The sequence below is a fragment of the Chenopodium album genome, chromosome 9, assembly GCF_948465745.1.
Source record: "Chenopodium album chromosome 9, dcCheAlbu1.1, whole genome shotgun sequence".
Classification (NCBI taxonomy): domain Eukaryota; kingdom Viridiplantae; phylum Streptophyta; class Magnoliopsida; order Caryophyllales; family Amaranthaceae; genus Chenopodium; species Chenopodium album.
This window is the reverse complement of record NC_137842.1, coordinates 32,738,212-32,744,844: the sequence shown is the minus strand read 5'-3', so window position 1 is coordinate 32,744,844 and position 6,633 is coordinate 32,738,212. Positions and strand designations below refer to the sequence as shown.

The 6,633-nt window shown below is 35.9% G+C and overlaps 1 long non-coding RNA gene across 2 annotated transcripts; it reads right to left on the bottom strand.

Annotated features, from left to right (window-relative positions):
- Nucleotides 1-3,337: 3,337 nt before the first annotated feature.
- LOC145559712 (uncharacterized) lies at nt 3,338-4,323 on the bottom strand. Of its 2 annotated transcripts, none has more exons than XR_014092891.1 (2): nt 3,862-4,323; nt 3,338-3,605 (listed from the first exon to the last, which is right to left on the bottom strand). It is a non-coding gene; the product is annotated as an uncharacterized LOC145559712 (long non-coding RNA). The 2 variants fall into 2 exon arrangements; XR_014092892.1 differs by having other exon boundaries at nt 4,012-4,323.
- Between the last annotated feature and the right edge of the window lie 2,310 nt (nt 4,324-6,633).

Genomic DNA, 6,633 nt, shown 5'->3' with positions numbered 1-6,633 from the left:
AGAAGAAGAGGTGCAAGTGAAGCAAGAAAAGGGAATAGGCATAACACAGTTAAGTGCAGCCTATGCAAGGAGTTGGGGCACAACATGTTGACATGTGCTGCAAAGAAATAGATTGCAGCAGCTGAAGCAACAAGTGCAGCAACCAACAGCAATGAAAAAGCTGAAGCAAGCACTTCAAGGCCCAAGAAGAGAGCAAAGAAAGATGCTTGAGCTCCAAACCCCTGGCCTTTTGACTGCAAAGCATACTTGTTAATGTAGTCTAGTTGTTGAACAATATAATCTCAATGTGTGTTGTGTTGTGATGGTATTTTTTTGGGAAATATTTTGTGTAAACTTCAGACAAATACATTGTCAACGGTTGCCTTAATTTTTTGGTTGAACACTGGCCTTATTTTTTGGATGAACATGATTGAAACAGGAAGAAATGTATGGAAGACATGTTCAAGTAAACACTTTATTCAATTTCATCTCAGTTACATTTTGTTCACTTCATCATTACAATCACAAATATCACACACATCAATACACCTAATTTCTTTAGAGGTATATTGATTCAAAATTGTTAAAAAAAACTAGTCGTTACTTTAGAGGTATATTGTGTAATAACTTTAATAAGTAATGGCATTTGGTGAAATTAGTAAATATTCAGTGGCATTTGGTGAATTAGGAATCCCATAAACGGACTATTGACGTCCAGGCCTCATTAATGGCACGATGTGACATTTTACTGTTTGTGAGTGGCATTTGGTGAATTCTGAAAAGTGCAATGGCATTTGGTGAATTTTTAAATTTGTCAATGGCATTTGATGAAATAGCCGTTATTTTAAAGATAAAATAAAAATTAATAATCAAACTAGTAATAAATCAACAAGTGACAAGCTCATGTGAGAGGTTAGGTGAGGACCATTTTGAGGAGGGTGATGAGTGACATTTATGTCACTATTAGGAAGTATTTTTAGCGTCATTTTCGTGTTTATTTTCACTTATTCTCCCTTTTATTCTATAGTTTTCTTTTTAATAAAGTTTCTAGTTTATTTCTTAGTTTTAGTATGTTTTAATTTAATTTCTTTATTAAATTGGTTTCTATTTTATTTTCGTATTTTATTTGCTTTAGATTTATTTTAGTTTCGTTCCTTTTCTTTGTTACTTTCATAGTTTTTATTAGTTTTAAGTTTATTTTGTTATTTCATTTTATTTTATTTACTTGTATAGTTTTATATTTTTATTAGTTTTAGTTTTATTTCTCTTATTTCTATTTTAGTTTTATTTATTTTAATTAGTTTGGAGTGTTTTTCATATTTTATTTGTTTGTGTTTTATTTAATTTTGTTAGTTTTAGTTTTAATTCTCTCATTTTCTATTTAGTTTATTTAGTTTTATTTTATTACTTAGTTCTATTTTTTTTTCTTAATCCTTTTCCTTGGTTTTGTGTGTAGGTGTTCGGGTTTTAAGTCAAGTGAGTTCGGTTTCTGAATAAATGTCAAAAGTCAATTGTCGACTGCACAATCAACCAACACCACCGCGGCCACTTCCCCTGCTCCTCCTCTGCTCCCTCTTCCTCACAATCCTACACCACCCCAACTGCAATAGCCGTTGCTGCCCCTCTCACGACCACAACCATACCCCTACATTTACAACCACCACCACCTCCAATCAACCCAATTACCAACCACAGCAGCCGCACCTGAACCACCATCACCCACTAATTCCACCCACCTAACAACTCCCCTGCTCCACGCACATTGCAGCCCACACCACAACAACAACCAGCACATATCGCAACCATCAATTGCAACCTCACGTAACTACCAGCACCACCTACCACAACAAACTGCCTGCACCACCGTCAACAATCAGCACCAGCCCGCGCCAGCTCACCTTCTCACCCTTAATATCCAGCCACCGCGCAACCCACAACAACAACTCCTACACCACCGTCCACTCAATCAACACCGACCTTAGCAGCTTTCACTATTCCAATTCAAATAGCAGCACTGCGCACCGCACCACCGCTGTAGCCACTCAATTTCAGCCACCCAATCTCCGCATCCACCGCAATTATTCAACCCTCCAATCAAGTGCCCAAAATCAGAGCAATTCAAGCTCATTTGGGTTCGAGCAAACCGAATAGGAGTTCGGTCGAAGTACGAGTCAGAAACTTTCGAGGTTTTGTAATTTGAAGAGGTGTAATTTGCCCATGGTTCGACCGAACCAACCCCGTAGTTCGGCCACACCAACCCATGGTTCGACCAAACCATTTCACGAGCTTCGCGCGTGATTCTTAATGAAGACCGAACGGATTTTATTTTATGCTTGATGATAAACAAGGAGGATGAGCAGTGACGATTTGATGATGATGGTTAATGAACGGTGGTGCTGGTGGGGCGCTTTAATGGAGTTCAAAGCAGCTAAATTCGAAGAAGAAGAAGAAAAAAATCTTATATGTTTTGGGGATTTTGGGGGGTTTTATTTTTCTTTTTCTTTTAATTTTATTTCTTTTACTTTCCTTTTCTTATTTCTTTCTTTTATTTTATTTTATTTTATTTTCCTTTTCTTAATTCTTTTTAATTCCTTTTCTTTATTAATTTCCTTCCTTTATTTTTCTATTTTACTAGCTTAGTATAAATACCCAATTTTGGGGGGTAATTAAAAGGGGGGAACATTTACCAATTATTCTATTCTCTAATTAGTTTTAGGAGAGCCTCTCTGTCTAGGTTTAGGTTAGGATTACAGTAGTTTAGAGAGAGAAAGTAAGGGTTTCACCATTGTTGAGCTTGGATATTGAAGAGGAAGATTGATCATCTTGCTTTTAGATTTTCACATTCAATCGATGAGAATCTCTAACTCTCTCTCCTCTATAAAGAGACCCCCTCATTGAAGGGGTCTGTTTTAAAAATAAACAGACCCGTTATTAGAGATATGGGGTCTGCTAGGTATGATGTATGATAGATATATGAGAAGGGAAATAGACCCTTGTTTTGTATTAGGGGGTCTCTTAAATGGGGGTCAAATTGACCTGTTAAATTAAATAACGGGTCTGTTTGAATTAATTTTTTTTTTTTGTAAAAATAATTAATATTTTTTTCTACAATATTTGTTTGAATTTTCAATTTTCAATTTAAAACTTTTCTTTTTACGCTCCATTAGAAATGCTGAAATTATAAAATTTAATTACGGAGTACAAAAGTACAATACAAGATTAAATAAAATACGGAGTAATGACTATACATATGATGCTGACAAAATGTACAACTTCATGTATACTGGAGTACAATTTACTTCTTTCCAAAACAAAATACTACAGTAAAATTTAAAAATAAAATTACCAAAACATAAAATTATACAATTACTTCCTAAAAACGTACTCCGTACAACAAATATATCACTTCCAAGTTCCAACCAATATTGATGTATATTAAACATTGAAAAATACCAAAGAATTGCAATTTATATGGTTCCAAAAAAAAAAAGTAATGCAATTGATACTGCAATTCTTTGGTTACGGAAAACTAGTTTGAGGAGACCACATATTAATTATCTATATCATTCTTCCTTCTCACAATCCACAATTGAACTTTTATTCACCATCTCCATCTGATTCAATCACTGCAATATTCAATAACAAACCAAATATGTAAAATCAGTTTAAAATGTACAGTGTAAGAATTAAACAAACCAAATACAAAAATTCAGAATAAATTATAACTGAAATTAACACAACCATAATTTGGAGTACAAAAACAAGATCTGAATATAACATTAAATCTAAAACTAAATCAAAATTTTAATTAAACAAACATTCAAAATTTTTGAAGAAATCGAACCCAAAAAAATGAGGAACAATAGATAAATGCTTAATTACCTGAATAGATTCATTTCGAAGATGAGTACTCATCAAAATAATTAATCAAAGGAAAAAAATTCTAAAAAAAGTAAAACTTTACCAACACATGTGAACCCAAGTTCATATAAAAAATTAACTCAAAAAATATAATCACACTTTAGATCTTACGATTTAGACACTCTAGTTGAACAATTAATAGGCGAGAGGGATGACGGTAGTTGTGAAATTCGATCTTAAAACCAAAAGGAAGAGAGGAAACAAGATGCTTCAGTGGTGTATGAGATATTGAGGATATAATAGTAGTGCTCGTTTAATCTATTTTAGAGTACTTGTATTGCTTCAATATTATGAAGGAAGGATTTCTTCAAAAAAAAAATAGAGGAAGGAAGTGGGAGTGACGGCTAGAGGATGAGGGTTTTATTAAGGGGTTGAGGTTAGGGTTTGTAGGAGAGAGAATAACATATAAAAATGAAAAGAAGATAGTACTCCATATGCACTACTAATCTACTCTACATAAAAAGAGGGTAGAGTACGTTTTAAAATTAAGAACAAAGGTGAGTGACCCGTTATATTTTCCAACGGGTCTCTTATGTCTCTGAATTTTTTTTTATTAAAGTTGTGGGGTTCTTTTTTATCACTTCATTTTTTCTTTTACCACAACTGTGGGTTCCTAAAACACGTAAGAGGCCCGTTATAATTAACATTCGATCTCTTATACCAAACAAACCCGTTAGTTAAATAAAGGGTCTTTAATTTGGGGTCTCTTTTTTAGTTTTTGTAGTAGTGGACATGTCTTCGGATGAAGCTTGGGATTTCTATTCATGGTTAGCTAGGGATAATTATGATTGGGAAAGGGCCAATCATGACACTTATGTTCAGGATTCTCATGCTTTTAATGTTGATGCTAATTGTCATGATTTTTCTAATATAAATTCCCATGATGTGCTTGATGCTCCCTATAGTGACCATGTAATGCATGATTTCAACTCCCCTCCCTCTATAGCTCAATGTAATGAGGTACATTCTAATGATGATGAAGTGCATGTTCTTTCTCATATAGTTTTATATTTTTATCAGTTTTGGTTTTATTTCTCTTATTTTTATTTTACTTTTATTTATTTTAATTAGTTTGGAGTGTTTTTCATATTTTGTTAGTTTTAGTTTTAATTCTCTCATTTTCTATTTAATTTATTTAGTTTTATTTTATTACTTAGTTTTATTTTATTTTTCTTAATCCCTTTCCTCGGTTTTGTGTATAGGTGTTTGGGTTTTAAGTTGTAGGGAATATTTCAAGCATTACCCCTAACTTGAACCCCACTGTGTGAAAGGAATGGTGTCCTTCGAACAAGTGTATTATTCTGATGGCGGGTTCAGAATTATTAGAAAGCTAATATATTCAGTAAGGTCAAGTGATCGGAATGCCTGGGTGGAGGCCGCTTCCGATCAGTAATATTAATATAATTAATATTACAGCTTAATCTTGACTAAACCCTTCGGGGCACACCCAAGCAAAATATACGAACCGATTCGACGAATTAAATCGGAAGAAATTAATTCGTCGCCCAAGTGTTAAATATTTAGACGTCGGAAATTCGAACTAGCGTCGAAACCGAGCGTCGGAAGTCGAGTAAAAAATAATAAAAAGACGAGACGACAAATTAGTAATAAATAAACAATGACCAAAATACCCCTAGCATCGGAATCCCGAGTGCTAGGGGATTAGTCGAGCTAGCAGCCCGCACCATGTGCGAGACATGCTAGCAAGGCGTGGCTAGCAGCCCGCACCATGTGCGAGGCATGCTAGCACAGCACGGCCAGCAGCCCGCAAGCAGCCCGCACATGTGCGTGGCTAGCTAGCAGCGCCCTTTGCATCAGCAGCCCGCACTGATGTGCGTGGGCGTGCTGGGCTGAGCTGGCAGCAGCTAGCAGCCCGCACAGTGCGAGGCTAGCTGGGCCGTGGGCCTAGGTCCGGTAGAAAGGGGAAGCTAGTAAGTATGCTTGTTTTTTGGTGTGGAGAAGTGTCACAAGGAGAGGAAGGAGTGGGGAGCAAGTATGGTCCCCTCCTCTCCAAGTGGACCATACTCCTCTTTACATATGACTAGGACACATGTTGATTTATTACTTGCTTATATATTTAATTTAATTTAGATTTAAATTAATTTGTGGAATTTCATGAATCCCACATTGATGGGATAGAAATTCCCACTCATACTTTCCTCTATAAATACCAACCTTTGGATTTGGAGTAAAGTGCTTGAGTGGGAGTTAGAAATAGCATTCCATATTTTGGAAAAACTCTTAAACTCCATTAACACTTGGGCTTTGGTCGGACCTTGCTAACTCCAAGTTGCGGACCTAAAAAGTCGTGTTCGTCCTTTGTGGGTGGATACCGTTGGAGGCACGGCATTTGCGGTGATCAAGGCTTTCAAGTAAGAGCCCGTTTTGAGAGGGCGAAGCTCGCTTCAAGGGTATGATTCGTTCTTCCTTTTCTTGTGCTTATTTATTTATGCTTTATGGTTTTATTAATTACGAGTGGTTCCTTGGGTCGGGGTTGTTTCCGCGGTGAGTCGGACTCACCAAACCCCAACAGCGGTATCGGAGCCCCGCTCGTTTATTTTAAGTTGCTAATTAGATTAGTAGCTCGGTTTTATTTATTTTAATCCTGTTTTTAATGTCGAATTTGGCCCAGAACCCAGATTTTCGCCCAAAAATAGTGAATTTTGGGTTGGAAAAGGTGTTCTGGAAAGGTTTTTTTCCCTTTGGGACTGTGATTTTAGCCAATTTCTGACG